Here is a 19,667-nt window from a genome sequence, read left to right as displayed (position 1 = left end):
TGTTCTCCCCTCTCTCCGGCAGCCACTTGGAGTGAGGGAGATCATGAAGAAAATAGGGATGGTGCAGCTGGGGGCCCTGGGTTCTTTGAACCCCTCAATTATAGCTCAATTACAGTGACACCCTTGAAGCTTGCCAATAGTTTTGTACACACCAGGGTTCAACTTTGGGGCCAATGTCCAGGGCCTCCACAGCCCCTGGGGGCCCCTGTCCCCCCCCCCATCCTCTTTAGTCTGTCCTGGGCTGTGCGATCACCCATGGAGCAGAACGATGCTTAATTTGCAGGGGAGCGAGGCTTCCAAAGGCCTTTACCTCCAGGCTCCGAAATTACCTAGGTGCACCTCTGACCTGAACCAGGATTTTCCAGAGTTTAGCCCCTTAGAATGTGTGCCACTATCATATAAAGCCGTACTAAAGTAAAGTGAAGGTACTTGCATTCAGTATCTACAGAGAGTTTCTAAGACGAGCAAGGGTTCTTCAAGGCAGACTCGCACGCAGGCATTGGCGCACTGACTACCATGCAGCTTTTGAGAGCCCAGAAATCCTCAGTCTAGGCTTGGGCGGCCGGGCCAAGAGGCGGTGCGGTGGCCACCTCACTGCACCCCATGATGCTGACCTCCCTTTCCTTGCTCCCAATTTATAACACTGACCAGAACCAGACGATATGATACAAGCTTATATATAAACAGGTTACCGCTCTGGTTCGGATTGCCCTGACAGACTGCAGCACTCTTCGCATCGTAAACTGCTACGAAGAAGGGTCGGGAAGCGCGTCAAGCTGCGCGCACGCGGGCACCAAAACGGCGGAGGCAAACCCGGAGTGCTAAGAGGACCGCGCCGGTGGGCGTGGCGGAGCGGCACGTGGGCAAGCGCGGACAGCGGGTACCCTGCTGTTGCTGTTTCTTGGACTCGAAGCGGCGGCGAACGCCTCTTGGCGGGAGGCGGCGGCAGCAGGAGCGCGCGCGCGCCACACACTCTCACACCCCCCGGTGCCAAGGTAAAGGCCGTGCCGATATCTCTTCGTGTTGTGCCTTCTGTGTACCCCCATGTATCCCTTGCATGGCATGTTCTGTGCGGATAAGCGAGCCATTTGATGCAAGCTGGGAGCCGGCGGAGGAAGCTGCTGCCAGGTGCATGCTTCGTTCTCTTGCTTCACACTCGCCGCTCAGCGCAACCCCTCTCCTGCAAATTCATGGCCAGAGGCAGAGCGTGTGCGGAACGATAGTGCTCGCTTGCAGTAGGACGGAGGGGGGGTCGCTTTGCCACGATCGCGCCCTTCTTGTTGGTGCACCTTTCTCTGTTGCCTCGCCGTCTGTGAGCTCCGTTCTCTTCTGCAGACAGCTCGGAGTGGGGGGAGGGAAGGAGAGAAGGGGGTACTCTTGCAATCCCCTCTAACCTTTGCAAAAGTAACGAATATCGTTGCCCCGTTGTAAGCAAAGGGTTCTGTTGAAACAGTGCAGAGAGAATAAAGTTTGCAACGGGCACAGGTGAACGCGCCTTTATAGGCGGCACTTTGAAGTTCCCGCAGCAGAGTAGCCATTTCGTCACGCGGCAGGGCATCGGTTTATAAATGAATGAATCATAATATTCTTCAGCATTTTTGTTGTTGCTGTTGCATGTTTGGGAAGCAGAAGAGGTGCTGCAGGATTGAGTCACTGAAGTGTTCTGTCACGTGCAAAGTCTCTCGGGTCTCTTGGCCCCCTTCTGTAGCAGCCGTTGCATGTGAAATGCTTCCAACTGGGACAGGTTCAGAAGTGGTGCTGTGAAAAGTTTGGTAGCGCCCGTGGTTTCCCTGGGACTCCAAGGAGAAGAAGAGACTTTTCCTTTTCTTTTCCCAGTGGTGCATCTTGGTGCAAACCCAGAGAGTAGGTTTGCAAACGTCCTGGGTGCTTAATGGGCAGTGAAGCAGCCGGAATCCATCAAAATGATGAAAGAGTTAACCCGAGAGAAAAGGGTCACAGGCTCAGAAGAACAGTGGTGATTGGCATTTTTAGCTGTCATCAGCAAAACCAAGGGGTTGGGTGGTGGTGGTGTGGGGGTATATGTATGTGTGTGGATGAGCTCACTTTTGGCAGGAAGGTTGCAGTTCCTGCTGGAGGGCGGCAGAGGTAACAAAAAGCATTAAAAAGGCATCAGGATAACATGCCTTGTGGAAGAGCACTGGAATTAAAGCTATATGCGGGGATGGCAATTAGTTCTATTGTTTTAGCAGAACAACTTGTGGAAAGTGCTAGAGACAGATTTGAAACCTCTTTTAGCTCTTCTCTGATTTTATATAATCTCGTGTGACAAATGCCTTGCATCGGGACAGAACTGAGAACATGGCCATCCAGTTAAGAAGTAGCAGAAAGGAAGTTTTAAATGAAGCTTTAAACAGGATTAAATGGCTTGTGTAACTGCGAAACGCTGCTAAAGTACTGTTGGGGCAATAAAGTCGCCAGCCAAAAACAAAGTAAAGATAATTGTAACAAGAAAATGAAGGCTTTACAAGGACTTCAGTAATGAACACATAACAATTGATGATACGGTGCAGTAATTATTTTCGTATTTACGCCATTAACGATTGTAATTTAACGTTAATGCCTTGGTATTTTATTTCTTCTCATTTGCAGACAAAAGCACATCTGAGACATCATCAGGGAGTAATTTGATAATATAAAGTCATGAATAGAAAACACTAAACTATGCTCAGAAGTCTGACAACATAAAGCAGGGAACAAAATAACCTCATTTGCTGTTTATTATCTGTCTTTTATAATTCTGTTTACCATCGTTTGCATAAATGAATAGCTAAGTTGTATGCTAACCCCATTTCTGTGGATAAAAGAACCTTTGATGCACACAGATTTGTTCAAAGACTAATAGGCACTTGCTTGGAAAGTCAGCCGAAAAGCCCCGTTTTAGATTAGGTTGAACATCTTATGGAATGAAATTCAGCCAGAATGCAAATTTGATCTCCCCTGGAGCAGCTATGTGTCCAATTTTGATCAGCTTCCGATTGAAATGAAATCTGGAATTTCACATCCTTCTGGCCTTTATCTACTCACATTGTGAAGGAAAATTGAGTTTTATCGCCAAAGCTTCTACTTAACAGCATTATCTGCCTTTTGGATATTGGTCTTGTGGATGTTACTTTAGTTAACGTTTTTGGAGAGGTATTAAAATAGTAAGGTTTTAAAACTCCCGACTGCTTTTAGTTAATTAAATTTAATGAAAGTGGATACACATTTCAGCACACTTAATGTGCTGAAAAAAGAAAAAAAAGGAAAGTAAAAATCTTATAACTATATAAAAATTTTCTCACTCTATTATCTTCCTTATAATGTGATTGCAACATGTCTATCTGTAAGTTGGAAAGATGTTTAAAAACATTTTTTTAAACATTCTTTCTCTCCTGAAAATTTAACATTTTCTGAAATCTAAAGTTGGTATATTGGTAGGTTTTGGGTTTTTTTAGTTGGAACACCACCTGCTGACAATGAAAAGATGTAAGCTTCCCAGTTTCACAGAACTATTCTTTAGGAAGAATGCTTATACATTATTCTGATCAAGTCCCAATTTTGTTGCAGAGGCTGGAAATCACTTTTTGTCCAGTAGGCTGAAGGGCCAGAGTTGTGCAGCCCTGATATAAGGGGAAGGATTGACAAGTAAGAGGAGGGAAGAGCTAGTAAATGTAATTCTGAATTGTACCTCCTGAGAAGGTTGGGGTGAAACAGCATCATCTTCAGTGAGTTCAGGCAGACTTCTACTAATCTATATGTACTCTAGCCTTTTATGACTTCTTGGCCATTCCGCCAATTTCGTGGAAAAGCCATAAACCTTTAGGGTCCTGATACTTAGCAGAGGTGTCTTAGAAGTGAGACAGCTTGTTGTACTGATACTGAGTTGCTCTCTAAAATGGAGGACCTTCTACAAGATCTTTGACCCTCTGGGATTTAATTGCCTCCATGACAACCGTGGGTCTCTTGCAAGTAGTACAACTAAGTGTGTGAATGAATAAGACTGGGTTTGCACAGACTGATAACTTTTCAGCTGTTGTGATTGTTCCAGTGCATGAGATAGGGTACACGCTGCAGGTTTTAACTTTTGTGTCTCCAACCCAATAGGAAGAAGATATGGCAAATATCTGTCTTGTCAAGGATCTGATGATGATGTTTCCAGCAGTCAGGTGTGACTATTGGAATTGTCACTGCCAGATCCTTACCAAATTTCATTTCAATTGAGTTGAAGACACCATCTAGTCTGCTTGCCTCTTGGGGTCTCATGGAGACATTCTAATTCTGGAACTCTTCTATGGGTATGCCCACTGTGCTTGATGCTACTTTGTCACTGCTCATCACATTGTGAATTAGAAACTTGACCTTTGCCATCAGTGCAGTTGTTAACATCTTCTCTTTTTCCATTGCATATATTCTCCTGGTTTATGGGGGTCCTGAGATGGAAGAAGCAGAAGGGGGTGATGATGACTGAAATAAATATCTTTTCTAGATAATGAAGGGTCTGGTGAACCCAAGCTAATTTCTTTTGGAGTTAAGCCACCAATGTGTTGAAATTGATTTGTCACTTTCCATTCAGAAATCCCTTTTGGCTACTTTACTTTGGCTTTTTTTTTTTAAAGTTGGAAATTGAATACTGTTCAGTGTGTTAGAGCTTGATCCTAACCTATTTATCTGTATCCTCCGGTTATCCTGTCTGTCTGTCAGTTAATCAGTGGTTCTTGCTGTAGAATGGTTGCTTTAAGTTTAGATTGAGTGAAAGATTAGTTGCCCATTTTGCATAGAGGTGGAGGCTTGGTTTGCTTGCTGGATTGGGCACCTTGCTTGAGATAGCAAAGTTCCAAATTTTAATGTCGTTTGCTCCTTGGTTCATTGGTAGCCTATTTGCAGCTATCTGTATTTGGAAAAATGTGTGAGATAACTGGTTGGTTTACTTTTTTGAGTACACTTTGCTATGCTGCTAAACATTGCGATAAATTAAAGCAAGCAGATTTTATTAGTTTGAGTTGTACACAATGAAAGTGAGCCCTGATTAAGTCCCACTGGAATTAATAGACTGTGTTACCATTTATTGTCAGGATTTGGAGACATGCCATTGTTTGTAAGGCTTTTGATACAGGTGATTGTGAGGTACAGGTGATACAAATGTACCATGAGATTGCTTTCATGAGAATGGGCTTGTTATCTTCTACAAGATCTTTGCCTTGGGATTCCGCAGGATTTCTTCTTGTCCTCTCTTGTTCAATTTTTCTTTAAAGATAATGGCTGAGACAATGCATTTTGCCTCTCATCTCCTTTTTTTTAACATTTAGTCCTAGCCTTCAAGTTTATTTTTGGACTGACATGAAGGTTGGCCCTCAGTTGTTGGTTTTTTTGCAGCAAATTTAGTAGTTTGGGAGGTCCAAAGGGTATCTTAAAGGAACTCTACTGTTTCCACAATAGAGTTACATTACATCCTTGATCTGCTGCTTCACTGCTGATAAACCAGTGATAATAAATCAGTCACTGATTTTACTCTGGATGTTTGGTGGTTAAGGGAAAGTGTTGTCCTTCCCAAAACAACCAGGGTCATCAATTATAGGTCAGATGGTGCACTTGCTTTTGTTCTGGCTCCCACACTTTCACAAACTGTCCTGTAATGTTACACAGAATGTCTATTACTTTACACACCATATTTATATATCACTTTTCCAACAATTTATTGCATTCCAAAACAGTCAGACTAGTGAATCACCAGACTGTTCTGTGGTGATATCATTTTGATTCAGGAATAAAAACTTCCTGAGCAGAACTCGAAGCACTGCAAACTTTTTGTCGAGAGCTGTAGTGCCACCCCACCCACCCCCCATCCCAGTTTGAGAATCTGTTTGCATAACTGAGATTCCTGCCCTAATATATTCAGTTTCTTTCTGTTGTCAAGTGTTGGATGTGAGGAACTTTATTGGAATTACAGTCTTAAAAAACCTGGAGTAATGATGATCAGCAGACTTTGTTATCTGGTGGTGGTAAGTAATAATAAATACAAATACAAATAAAATAATAGGCAGCATTCCTCACCGGGATGCTGGTGTTAGGGGCCTGCCTGTGATGACCCTCACAGGAGTTGTGGAGGAGGATTCTTCAGATGAAGACCCAGAGCAGGGGAACAGGTTGAAACTCTGGTTGACTCAGCAGAGCTGGAGCCAACAGGCCTACAGGCCCTTCCTTCTCCTTCCCTTCCTCCTCCTGATAAAGCCTCTGAAGTCAAGGTGCCTTTCCCAGATCCCCTTCAGCAACATGTGGCCAGAGTACAGGCTCAAAGGGAGGAACGCCGCAGGTGGAGAGATTGGCCTGAAGGAACAGGTGTTCCAGCTCTGACCCGGCTGCATCTCCCTGACAAGGCACAGCTGCTGTGATGGGTGGGGCTCCCAGCACACAGCCTATTTAGAGCAGCCTGAAAGCCAAATCTGTGCTGGAAACAACGTCCGTTGTGACCAGCCTTTATCCTGAGCCGCCTTGACCCTGGAATCTGAACTTGTTTTGTTCTATGATTTGTGTCTCCCCACTCCCCCCCCCCGATCCTGACGTCTGTGGAATTACTGGTGCTGACCTTGTGCAACGTTTGGACTATGCTGCATCTCTGTTCCCGTCTGACTGCATCTCTCAGCTCTCTCTTCCCCTCTGGAAGGAGTGATTTCAGAGCTGCTGGGCAGCTGGCCAGTGCAGGTCATTACACTGCCGGGGCGGCTGCTGTGCACATGGCAAACAGCCGCAATGGTGTGCAACAAGGCTGTATGAAATGACTAAAAACAGTGTCTGTGTAGTTATGTACTGCTACTACCACTGGGGAAAATCAGAAGCACTGTGCAACTGATGTAACGCCAGCACACCACTGTGCAGCATGTTGGCTCCTATCTATAATACTTAATTGTAATATAAATAACACAAGTATTTATAGATCACTTTTCAACGGAAAAAGTCTCAAAGTAGTTGACATAGCAAGATAAATAAAAAGTAGTTCTGTGTGCAAAAAAGAAAAACAGGACTGTAGGGCTATGCCGGACGGGTTCATGCTCAACCCCGTCCACTATGAGCCATGCAGTTCAAACATTTCGGTCGTGAACCTCTCCGAAACGGTTTGAGCCAGTCTGTTGGTTTGACTGGCCCAGCTGGTCAGTCCGACTGAACCAGTTTGCAGAGTTGCAGTTTGGTCCGAATTCAGACCAGACCACTACACACTCTCTGTGCACACCCATACTTGGCAGATACCAGCAACAGCTACTTGGAGGGATTCTATGGTGTTGCTTTTCCCTGAGAAATATAAGAGAGCCACCATTGACTGTTTCACCGTCAATTAGCGGGAGCCATACAGTCTTATAGCCCTATTTGACCCACTCAGAGCACTTTGAACTAAAGTTTTAGCAGTGGCTGCCTGGGAGTACGTTTCACCAGTTCCACGGGCTAAACTGTGGCAGTCCTTCCTTAGTGACTCAGATGATAGACAAGTACAGTCTTTTGTACATGGGGCTGCCATTGAAGACTATTTGGAAGCTGCCACTGGTGAATTCCTAGGCCTCCATGCTCTTTCTTTGACATTAAGGTGCTTTACTATTAATTAAAAAGGATATCAGTACCAGGATGGCATGGATTCTTTATTTTTTTGACTACTTTCCAGTAGGCTTATGAGATCATCCGGCATTCAGTGTGAGTGTTTGCCTCTCTGTGTGTGTGTCCTGTCAACTTTACAATGCCTGGGCCAAAACATGAACCAAATTGGGTACAGTTGTAGGGACATATAGGCACACCTCAATGGCATAGCTTGTGATGAGGTCATCCACCCCAATTCAAGGTGGGGGGGGCATGTAAACATTTGAGGTGCAAGTGGACTAACTTGTGAGCCACCTAACTGATTTGAACCCAGTTTGATATGGCTGTAGGGACACATAGGGAAGTTTCAATGATGTAGTTTGTGATGATGTCATCCACCCCAATTCAAGTTGGTGGATGCATGAATTTTTGAGTTGCAAGAGGGCTAACATGGACTGTCTAATCGATTTTAACCAAATTTGATACAGTTGTAATGAGTGACACACAGGGACACCTCAATGGCTTGGTTTTTGATGATGTCATCCACCCCAATTCAAGATGGCTGACACATGAATGTTTGAGCCACAAGTGGGCTAACTTGTGAACTGCCTAACCGATTTGGACCAAATTTAATCCAGTTGTAAGGATAATGAAAGAAAAGTAGGCAGATTAATTCTTACTAGAACAACTTTTTCTGTAAATGCACTAGTTCAGATTTTAATAACATCTCTAGGCAAATGATTACCAGAAATCTGTAGTAAGCTCATATAGTACAACTGGAGTGTACTTTGCTGTGACATTAGAGACCATTAGGCTATTAATTTAATATGAAAAACAGACATAAACAAGTATAATGAGTTTTCATGTTTTCCAGAAAAGATCAAAGGAAACTCAGAGGAAGCTACAGATCATATGGCTTTTATTTTTACTGGGGTTAAATGCAGGAAGTTACATAGCTACCCAGGGAGACTATTTATTTTCTTTTAGATAAATATTCCTTTTGCTAATTAAAGGTATTGTTCATATTGTAGCTCAGAGAATTGTATGTTTAGAGAATACTGTATGTCAGTCTTCAACCATCTCTTAAGATCTGATTTAGAAAAGAATCTGTAAGTCATTTGTTTTGTTACCATTGTCAAATTCCATTGGCAAACTCTACTGGGGGAAAATGTTATCTTGTCTTGTCTGCCTGTCTATTTTGACTTAATCAACTGGTCATCCAACTTTCAGTCTGGTCTTAGAAGCAACAATACAGGTCTCATCCTTCCTTGAATTAAATGAAGATAGTTCTTTAATGAGGAAATAGTCTCATAGTGGTTTTGGATGCCACAGAAAGGCTTGATGACTTATTCTGGCACTTGGTTGGTTGCCAATTCTCTTGGAAAGTTACCTTTACATTCTTTTAAATTTTCAGATTGTGAAATTAAGCTGCCTTGTCATAAAAACAGAATGTATCCCTGAGTATTTGTTTTTGAACTACATTAGTAAGCATACTTACTAGTACATAGCAATAGCAATAGCACTTACATTTATATACCGCTCTATAGCCGGAGCTCTCTAAGCGATTTACAATGATTTAGCACATTGCCCTCAACATTCTGGGTACTCATGTTACCGACCTTGGAAGGATGCAAGGCTGAGTCAACCTTGAGCCCCTGGTCAGGATCGAACTTGTAACCTTCTGGTTACAGGGCGGCAGTTTTACCACTGCGCCACCAGGGGCTGTGCCACCAGTAATGTGATTACTGTCTTGCTTCTGTGGCTTAATAGACACCTGTAAAGGTTCAAGATCTGCAGCAATATATGATAAGGTGTCTTTTTGCATTCCCCAACCAAGTACATCAGAGAATGCTGGTTTTGCCTTTTATAGCCCAACATATTTTAAAATTAGTGTTTGTTTGTTTTTAAAATTGAAAAACAATAAAAAAATTGGTGAAAAACAAGCATTCATAAGAAATAAATTGAAAAAGAGCAAGAGGCAAAGTGATTTATAGTACCCGGCTGATTGATTATAGAGTATTACTGTCAAACGACAAGGTCACAGAAATAGATGTGAACAAGATGTTTAGTGTGTTATTGTAGTTGCTTTCCTAGAGATACTGTTGCATTTCCTTCCACTTGGAAAAATAATCTTATGCATTACTTTGTATAGATTGCTGAAGTTATGAAAACAACAGTATGTGATTTTTTTAAAAGTATCTCTATGACATTATAGACATAAAATCATCTCTGTAATAAGAATCTCACAACTACAGTTGGTCCAGAATGCGGCAGCCAGGCTGGTCTCTGGGTCATCTAGGAGAGACCATATTACTCCTGTATTGAAGGAGCTACACTGGCTGCCGATATGTTTCTGGGCAAAATACAAGGTGCTGGTTATAACCTATAAAGCCCTGAACAATTTGGGCCCTGTGTATTTAAGAGAATGCCTTCTTCAGCATGAACCCACTGAAATCTAGGGGTGTGCACGGAACCACCACACTGCGGTCCGACACTGGGGCGGGAGGTCGCTTTAAGAGCGACGGGAGGGTTTACTTACCCCTCCTGCCCCTTTCTGCTGTGGCGCCGTAATTAGTAGAGTAATTGGGGTGGCAGGATATCTTCCTGCCGCCCCTTCCCCGCTGCGGCTCTGCAAAGCTCCCAGTAATGCTTTGTGCGTGCGCTTCACGTCACTGACATGCGTGCGCACAAAGCATTACATGACATAAGAGAGATATCACCATAAGAGAGACATCACCAAATCCTATGAAGGAAACAAATATGAAAGACCTGGTGGTTCACAATGTCAGAAAATTGGGGTGCCATGATGGTAATATATTATTATTGTTATTGTTTTATTAGTAGTATATTATTTCTTGTTTACACAGTCAGACAGGTGTTATTGACTGGTTTGTTTTATCCAGACATCGAGTCCTTCCCAAGGATCTGGGATGCCAGAATTTTATTGTCAATTGTTATAGATATCGTCGCAGAATATAGGCTGTTCCCAGTAAAGCTGCTTTTTGTAATTGGCTGATGGTGATTTCTGTGGCCCCTAAGGTGTTGAGGTGCTCTTCAAGGTCTTTTGGAACTGCACCCAGGGCGCCAGTTACCACTGGGATTATTTTGGTCTTCTTCTGCCACAGCCTTTCAATTTCAATTTGTAGATCTTTGTATTTGGTGATTTTTTTCTATTTCTTTTTCTTCTATTCTGCCGCTCTTCCTCCATGGAGCCCAGAGTGGTGTACATAGTTAAGTTTCTCCTCCCAACAACCCTGTGAAGTAGGTTAGGCTGAGAGAGAAGTGACTGGCCCAGAGTAACCCAGCAAGTCTCATGGCTGAATGGGGATTTGAACTTGGGTCTTCCTGGTCCTAGTCCAGCACTCTAACTGCTACACCACACCGGCTCTCATGAAGGGCTGGGACTGTCACTCAGAACACATGCTTTGTATGCAGAAGGTCCCAGGTTTAGTTCTGCCTTAAATCCTGGGCAGCTGGTGCCCGTCACTGTAGACAATGTCAGACAATGGTCTAACTCAGTGAAAGATGGTTTCATATATGATATTTAGCTGGAATATCAGCAGTATTGACATGTACTCCAGTGCTGGTAGGACACACCCCTGCTAAATGTACCCTAGTGCAGACCTCTTATTAATATGCCACCAGTTCACTCACCTTTGGTAGTTAGAGAGAGCCTTGTCATCCTTGGAGGCCTTCAAGACATCCATAAAGACCCACTTCTTTAACTTGGCTTATGATAGTATTTAAGTGGTTTTAATTATGTTAATATTTTAAATGGTTTTATATTAATAAATTAAATGGCTTTATCTTTTATTTTGAATTGCCCTGAGCCATTTTTGAATAGGTGGTATATAAAATAAATAATAGAAATAGCCCACAGGTGACCCCTGGGTTACCTGGAAAGCAATAGCCCCTGGGTAGTGACTCGGAGCCTGTGGTTTGTCCCTGCTGAGTGGGGGGGGAAAGGAACCTTTCTAAATGGTGGTTTTTGTTAGCAGGGTGAGAGCAGACGTCCCTGCTCATCCCAGCATAGCATCCTCTCCAGTGGTAGTTGCTGGTGTCGCAAGTTGAAAAGCAGTATATTATAAATAGGACTGTGCAAGTCGGAAGAATTGAAATCCCATGACAACTCCCAAGAGTCTTTGCAGCTGCCCAGCTTTCCCCACACCAGCGTTTAAAGAACATCCCCTCCTCTACCAGCATACTACCAGCATACCTACCAAGTTCCTACCACTTTATATTAATTTTTCCTTGCCCTGAGGTTGAGTTATAGGAAAAGGTATGAAGTGAATGATAAGCAGCTGTTTGCATTTGCTGAAGAAGCTGCAGCTGCTTTAAGAGAAAATAGTTTGGAAAGTTCATTTGAGAGTTGTGCAAAACTACTTACGGTGAAGAAAAAAGGTTCATTGCTAAAGCTCAGACACCATGTATTACTTCACATGTTCTTGTTTAGTAACAACATTTTGGCTTGGGTGCTAGCAATTCTAGATCAAACTAAAGGCCAGTGGAAAGTGGGTAAGAAAAGAGAAGAGATATGGGTGCTCACTTTGTGAGTTTGGTACATTTTTGTTATAAATAGGTGCCAGTTGGGCAAAAATAATGTGTTGTTTTCTGTTTGGGTAGAATATTTGTAGAAAAATGAGCAAATGAGAAAAATGTGCAGCTGTGGCCATGATGATGGAAGCCAGCATTGTGTAATGGTTAGATTAGGATTGGACTAGGATTGAGGAAATTTCAAGTATTCACTCAGTGACAAAGCTCATTGAGTGGCCTGAGTTGCATCACTATTTCATCTGAGCTTACCTAACAGGGCTGATGTGAAATGAGATGGGAAGAGAAGTTTGTGTGCCATCCTGAGCTCCTTGGAAGGAGGGTGAGATTATGCAGGTGGACCTTGTCATCTACGGCCCTGGCACCTGTAATTTCATGTATCTGCGGGGTGGGGGGGTGTCATGTGCACCTGACCTCGGTATTTGCGGTTAAACAAAGAGTTAAAATATGCTTGTCCATGTTCCTGTGGACCGGAAATTAGGTCCTTTCTGGCCACCATTTTGCTTACCAATGTTTGTGGCTCTCTCTGGGGAAAAAAATGTTTTACTGTGATTTTTTACATAAAATCCCTTAAATTGGGGGTTTGGGGGGCGTCGCTAGACAGCTGGACACCTGTGGAACATGGTTCGGCGCTTTATGTCTCTGATTTCTGCTATATTTACCCTTTCCCAACCATTTTTTGCCCTGCAGGAACCTAACCCCCCCAATTGTCATTGACTCAGTGCCTCGTTATCTGTGGCTTTGTTATTTGTGGAGAACAAGGTCCACCGGTATAATAATTTTTTCTAGGTTCCTTTGAAGATAGATCAAGATAAAACAACATTCCCCTTTTCCCCTCTTTGTGTTTGCTTTTAAAATTTGCAGTCCTAGGATAGCTGGAGTTTAAATCGGCATTTTCTAAGGCATTGGTTTGAGGGCTCCCCCCACCCCTGCCCAAATGTAAATTTACCAGAAAAATGTGGTATCAGTAGGTAGGCTATTATTTTTTCTGTAGACTAATAAAATTTGATAAATTTATTTTCAGGGTTGCCCTAGCAGTAGTGCTCAATTTTCTTTCTCAGTGTAAAAAGATTGGCCAGAGAGGGATTGTGGCAACAGCATGATAAATGATCAAACTGGGCAAAGCGTCCCACCCTGCTTTTAGACACTTAGGAGTATCAAGAAAGCAGCCACCTTACTGGCCTCTGTAATAAATGTTATAATGAATTAAAAATTTGGAGTTTAAACATACACACACATGTGTGTCTGTCTGTCCATCCATCCATTCTGCTGTTATATGGGACATCCAGTGGTCTTCCATTCAGATCAGGCCTATTCCTGTTTTAGTACAGGTTGAGTATCCCTTATCTGGACTGCTTGGGACCAGGAAGTATTCCGGATTTTGACTTTTCCAGATTTTGGAATATTTACATAATGAGATATCTTGGGCATGGGATCCAGGTCTAAACACGTACAGGTTACTGTATTTAATTTTTTTATTTTCTCTCTCTAAGTCTCTCTTCTCCACCCTGCTTCCTCGCTCCTACTTGCCTCCATTACAGCCCTTTTATTTGCATGGCAAGACCCTCCAGAGTGCTTCACATACGAGTGCTGAGGGGGTCTCGGCCACCTGCCCTGTGGGCCCACTCTGGGCCGTCCGCAACACAGCCGCAGAGCCCGTGTTCACCGGCACCATTTTATCCCTGGCCAGAGGGAGCCTCCGGAGCACCTGGATGCCGCTGATCAACTGTCCGGTGGCGTCGAGGAGCAGCAAAGGCCACAGGCCTTTTGTGGAGAAGGCAGGGAAGCGCGCCTCCCGCTTCCACTTTCCCCAGCGACCTCTCGCCAGCTGCCAACAACAGAGAGACCGGCCTACCCGCAAACCCCACTCGCCTAAGTAAGTTTTGACTGTATGTTTGAAAGCAGCAAAATTGGGAATCTGTGAGCGAGTGAGCTGAGGCGTTTTGTTTTTGTTATTGTGTGGTGTCTGGATTTTGGAGCATTACGGATTTTGAATGTCCGGATAAGGGATACTTAAGCTGTAATTCATGTTTTTAGTAATTCAGTATTGTTTTCAGATCATTTTCTGCTACTGTTGTAGTATGTAATTGTAATGGGATTAAATGATGGTAAGATTAGTTGGCAAATTTGATTAGAATATCATAGTAACAATTTATTGCTTGTCCCTGATTTGCACTGTTGTAAATTTGAGGTCCTTGAGTATAATCCACAGAGCAGATTATACTCTGTAGGTCTTGCACTGACCTACTTGCTTTGAAGAAGAGTTGTAAGGGAAGTGTTCAACTTTTTAGAAAGGCTAGGAATGAAGGAGGCAGGTGTCGTTCTCACCTTGCTTGATGTAGGGCAGTGTTGTCAGGAAAAACGTCTCATGGTTTGCCCTCTGCTGTAACAGAACACCATGTCATAGCCTTGCATTATCTAGTGAAGAAAAAAGCCCCATGTATTTGTTTGCTTTTTGTTTTGTGTTCTTCATTGGGTGCTTTTAAATAAGAGTATGCTGATAGAAAAAAATCTTTTTATAGGTCTGTTGTTTTCTGTTACTCCTTCAGCCCTATTACTTTGCTCAGTGCTCTTCCGATCCTTCTATTTTAGAGACATGGAATACTGGAGACTTTACATAATACCTGACATGCTTTACAGTCTGACAGTAGAGAAGTCCTAGCAAAGTAATCTTGGCAATCACAACAGCTAGCTGACTAGTTCAGTTTGTTCAGCCATCATCTCAGTTTGTCAGAAGATTCTTTTAAAAGACAAGACATCTGTGAGTTGTACAGATGAAATAATTCTGTGTTCACTCACTTTGTTTTATTCAGAACAGAATACAAACAGGCAAGTTAGAATTCTATTTTTAAGAATAGAGAAGGTCTGGAAGACTGCTCCTATGATGACAAATATTTTGAAACTATGCCATAATAAAAAATATTTTCACTATGGTCTATTGTGACATTCACAGGGAACAGTATCATGCACCATTGGGTGTATTTGAATCCACAGAGGGCACTTTGAATCTTTGATCCCAGAAATATTAGTAATATTAATAGTGAATGGTGTTAAGTGACGTGAAGAAACTGTTTTTTTAAATCACACACCATAAGGAATATAGTGTGCTATATAGGAAGGGATGCAAAAAGAGTTTGAGGAGTGTATAGCTAGAAGTGTCAAGGGTAATAACAAAAACTTTTTTAAATATAATGGAAGCAGAAAACCTGCCAGGGATGTGGTTAGACCGTTAGATGATGAGGGTGTCAAATGGGTTATTGAGGAGGATAAGGAGATTGCAGAGAAGCTGAATGAGTTCTTTGCATCTGTCTTCACGGTGGAGGACACTGACCATATACTCACTCCAGAACTGAGCTTCTCAGACATGGAGGCTGAAAAACTCTGCCAGTTTGAGGTGATGAGAGAGGATGTTCTAAAGTGTCTTGAAAATGACACTGGAGAGAGCCAGTGTGGGGATATAAATGTCTACAATACAACCTAAGAGTTCTGAAGGAACTCTCAATCAGGTTCTGTACCAGAGTACTGGAAAATAGCTAATGCAAATCTAATTTTCAAAAAGGGATCCAGGCAGCAGGATATGGAAAATTACAGGCCACTTAGCTTAGGAACATAGGAAGCTGCCATATACTGAGTCAGATGATAGGTCCATCTCGCTCAGTATTGTCTTCATGGACTGGCAGCGGCTTCTCCGAGCTTGCAGGCAGGAATCTCTCTCAGCCCTATCTTGGAAAAGCCAGGGAGGGAACTTGAAACCTAGATGCTCTTCCCAGAGCAGCTCCATCCCCTCAGAGGAATATCTTATAGTGCTCACACATCAAGTCTCCCTTTCACATGAAACCAGGGTGGACCCTGCTTAGCTAAGGGGACAAGTCATGTCTGCTACCACAAGACCAGCTAACTTCTGTGCCGGGTAAATTGATGGAAAGCATACTTTGTTAACAAACTAACAACTAATATTTCTATACTGCTTTTCAACAAAAGTTTCCAAAGTGGTTTACACAGAGAAAACAATACAGTAATAAGATGGATCCCTGTCCCCAAAGGGCTCACAGACTAAATAGAAAATAAGGTAGACACCAGCAGCAGCCACTGGAGAGATGCTGTGCTGGGGCTAGATTTCTTGTTATACAAAGACAAAATTGTTAAACATGTAGAAGAACAGGCCCTGCTGAAGGAGAACAAGCATGGCTTCTGCAATGGCAAGTCTTGCCTCACTAAACTTTTGGAGTTCTTTGAGAGTGTCAACAGCACTGTTCCCTTTAAGGTGTGTGTGTGTGTGCAGGCACCAAATCGCAGCACCGCCCCCGCACAGAAGATTCTGGAGGGGACACAATCTCTGCTTCGTCTGCCAGCCCGTTTCTCCCACTCCCTGGCTGGGAAGATTGCTGAGCTTTCCCCAGCTGGGTTGCTGCCACCACCTCCTCCCCCCCCCCCCCGCTGAGCCTCTTTCTCCTTCAGTTCCGGCTTCAGATCTCGCGAGATCTGCAGCCAGCGGAGGAGGACAGTGGCAGGCAGTGGTGGCAGCTATTCCCCCCAGTGGCTCCCTGGCAGCCCAGACAGAAGCCAGAGCTGGGGGCCTGTGGGGAGGTGGTGGCATCCTGGAGGATGGGAGGTGGTGGCGCCCCCCTGGGCAGCTCCCTCTCAAGTCTCCATGCAGAGCTGGGGGCAGGAGGTGGAGGTGGATGGGAGGCAGTGGTGGCTCCCCCCCATGGGGCGGAAGGTGAAAAAAATGTGCACTGTGCAAAACGTGGTGCAAAAAATAAAAATAATTGTGTGTGAGAGTGAGTGTGCATGAGTGTAGTGTGTGTGTGAGTTAGTGAATGAGTGTAGTGTGTGTGTGTGTGATGTGCTCACACTTCCTCAATGCTGCCACCTAGGACATACCTTTCCCTCACTAACTGTTTCAAAATGAGAGGGAACACTGGTCTACAGCCACGCGGATAATCTTTTGGCAAAGTTCCGCACCAAAGGCTCTTGAGTAAACTTAGCAGTCATGGGATAAGGGGATATATTAATGTGCAATTGGTAACTGATTGACGGACAGGAAACGGAGGTAGAGATATGCACAAAATTGGTTTTGCCTGTTCGGTTTGAATCAGAACCAGATTTGAACTGACCCGGCCCATTTCAGTTCTGGTTTTGGTTCAAACCGGTTTGATGCTGTACTGGTAAAATGGAATCTGGTGAGGAGTCCCCTTTACCAATAAAGGGAAAGTGGGGCTTCTCTAAGCCTACAGGGGATGGGAGGGGAGTCAGTTAGTACTTACAAGTACTATCAGTGCGGGCAGGGTGGCGGATTCCTCCCCACCCTGTAGGCCTCCCCCAGAGTAGCCAAGGCCTGGGGCGGCCTGGTTTGGGCCTTCTCCAGCCCGGTTTGGGGCTCCATGCATGCTGAACTAGGCTACGATCAGCCTTGTCTACTCTGGGGGAGGCCACCGGGGGTGGGGAGAGCACCCCCCCAGCCACTACCACTCATAGTACTCGTAAGTACTAACTGACCCCTCTCCTGCCCCCTCTAGGTTCAAGGAAGCCCCCCTGCCCTTTTACTGGTAATCATATTTTATTATTTATTTATTTAGAATATTTATACACCGCCCCTCCGGTATACTACTGCTCAAGGCCGCTCACAACATTTTAAAAAAGATACAGTGTAAAATAAGACTAATGAAGTTAACCAAATTTAAGTCAAACAAATTAAAAGACCAGGCTCAAACCACATTTAACCACAACTTTTTTCAAATTAAAAGTTATTTTAAAAGCTAAAAACTGGTATCTAAAGAATCTACCAAAAATAAACAGGGATGAAACATTAGAAAACCTCTTAATTTTTTTTAAAAAAAATTGATGTAGGGGAATGTTCACCAGAAACCCCTTTACTACTAGAGCTCCGAACCAGTTCGGTTAGAATTTGGACTGGTCGAGACCCGTCCAGTTTGACCCCAAACCTGTCGAGCCAAGTCAGCTCGATGTCGAACCCAGCTTGAACAAAGCTGGCTTTCACACCCCTAAACAGAGGGTAGGGATAAATGAACAGTTTTCACAATGGAGGGAAGCAAGAAGTGGGGTCCCACAAGGATCTGTACTGGGACCAGTACTCTTTGAATTGTTAATAAGTGATCTAGAAGTTGGGGTAAGCAGTGAGGTGGCCCAATTTGCAGATGACATTAAACTATTTGGTAGTGAAATCTAAAACATATTGTGAGGAGCTCTAAAAGGATCACTCCAAACTGAGTGAGTGGGCGACAAAATTGCAGATGCAGTTCAGTGTTAGCAAGTGTAAAGTGATGCTTATTGGGGCAAAAACCACAACATCACATATACACTGATGGAGTCTGAGCTGTCAGTGATTGGCCAGGAGAGAAATCTTGGGGTCATGGTGGGCAGCTCGTTTAAAGTGTTGACGAGCTGTAAAAAAATGATCCATGCTGGAGATCATTAGGAAGGGCATTGGAAAGAAAAATGCTAAAATTATAAAGCCTTTGTACAAATCTATGATGCTGCCGCATTTGGAGTACTACGTGTAGTTCTGGTCACCATGTCTTAAGAAGGACACTGTAGCAGTGTTCCCTCTAACAGGGATTCCCAGATGATGTTGACATCTGAAGAGCCAGCGTGGTGTAGTGGCTAGAGTGCTGGACTAGAACCAGGAAGACCCGAGTTCAAATCCCCATTCAGCCATGATACTAGCTGGGTGACTCTGGGCCAGTCACTTCTCTCTCAGCCTAGCCTACTTCACAGGGTTGTTGTGAAAGAGAAACTTAAGTATGTAGTACACTGCTCTGGGCTCCTTGGAGGAAAAGCGGGATATAAATATAAATATAATAATAATAATACAACTCGTAGCATCTCCAGCTGCAATAGCCTTTGTTTGGGGATTATGGGAGTTGCGGTCAACAGCATCTGGGAATCTGTGTTAGAGCGAACACGGCACTGTAGAACTGGATGAGGTGCAGAAAAGGGCAACCAAGATGATCAGAGGCCTGGAGCACCTTCCTTATGAAGCAAGGCTACAGTATCTGGGGCATTTTAGTTTGGAAAAGAGGTGACTACAGGGAGATATGATTGAAGTGTATAAAATTATGCATGCAGTAGAGAGAGTAGACGGAAGGGATTACCCCCCCCCCAATCCTAGAACCAGGGGCCATCCCATGAAACTGAAGACAAGGAATTTTAGGATAAAAGGAAGTACTTTTTCACACAGCACTGGTGATGGCTGCTAGCTTGGCTGTCTTTAAAAGGGCTTAGACAAATTAATGGAGGACAGGTCTATCAATCGTTACTAGTCTGATGGCTATAGGCCATCTCCAGCCTCAGAAGCAAGATGCCTCTAAATACCAGTTGCAGGGGAGCAACAGCAAGAGAGAGGGCATGGCCTCAGATCTTGTCTGTGGGCCTCTCAGAGTCATCTGGTAGGCCTCAGTGTGAAACAGGATGCTGGACTGGATAGGCCTTGGGCCTCATTTAACAGAGCTGTTCTTATAGAATAAAATAATATAACTAATTCAGGTATATTTCATAGCTGAAACGATAAATACTGATTCTTCAACGTGGTCTCT

At 43.7% G+C, this 19,667-nt stretch overlaps 2 protein-coding genes across 10 annotated transcripts in view; one reads left to right on the top strand and one right to left on the bottom strand.

Moving 5' to 3' along the window:
* Window positions 1–899, bottom strand: part of LOC128330698 (uncharacterized) — an 88,152-nt gene extending 87,253 nt beyond the window's left edge. For 3 of the 4 annotated variants that reach the window (XM_053263916.1, XM_053263918.1, XM_053263920.1), the window contains exon 1: window positions 693–899. The gene's annotated coding sequence lies outside the window, so the exon portion shown is untranslated. Of the gene's footprint in view, window positions 1–433 lie in introns of all 4 variants that reach the window. The other variant, XM_053263917.1, reaches the window with a different exon arrangement.
* Window positions 724–19,667, top strand: part of RARB (retinoic acid receptor beta) — a 490,600-nt gene continuing 471,656 nt past the window's right edge. Inside the window, exons 1-2 of one of the 6 annotated variants that reach the window (XM_053263904.1) lie at window positions 903–995; window positions 13,653–13,987. The gene's annotated coding sequence lies outside the window, so the exon portion shown is untranslated. Of the gene's footprint in view, window positions 1,129–13,652; window positions 13,988–19,667 lie in introns of all 6 variants that reach the window. The other 5 variants (XM_053263906.1, XM_053263905.1, XM_053263915.1 and 2 more) reach the window with 5 other exon arrangements.

The sequence above is a fragment of the Hemicordylus capensis genome, chromosome 6, assembly GCF_027244095.1.
Source record: "Hemicordylus capensis ecotype Gifberg chromosome 6, rHemCap1.1.pri, whole genome shotgun sequence".
NCBI lineage: Eukaryota > Metazoa > Chordata > Lepidosauria > Squamata > Cordylidae > Hemicordylus > Hemicordylus capensis.
The sequence above is the reverse complement of the archived record's forward strand: the minus strand, read 5'-3'. Positions and strand labels throughout refer to the sequence as shown.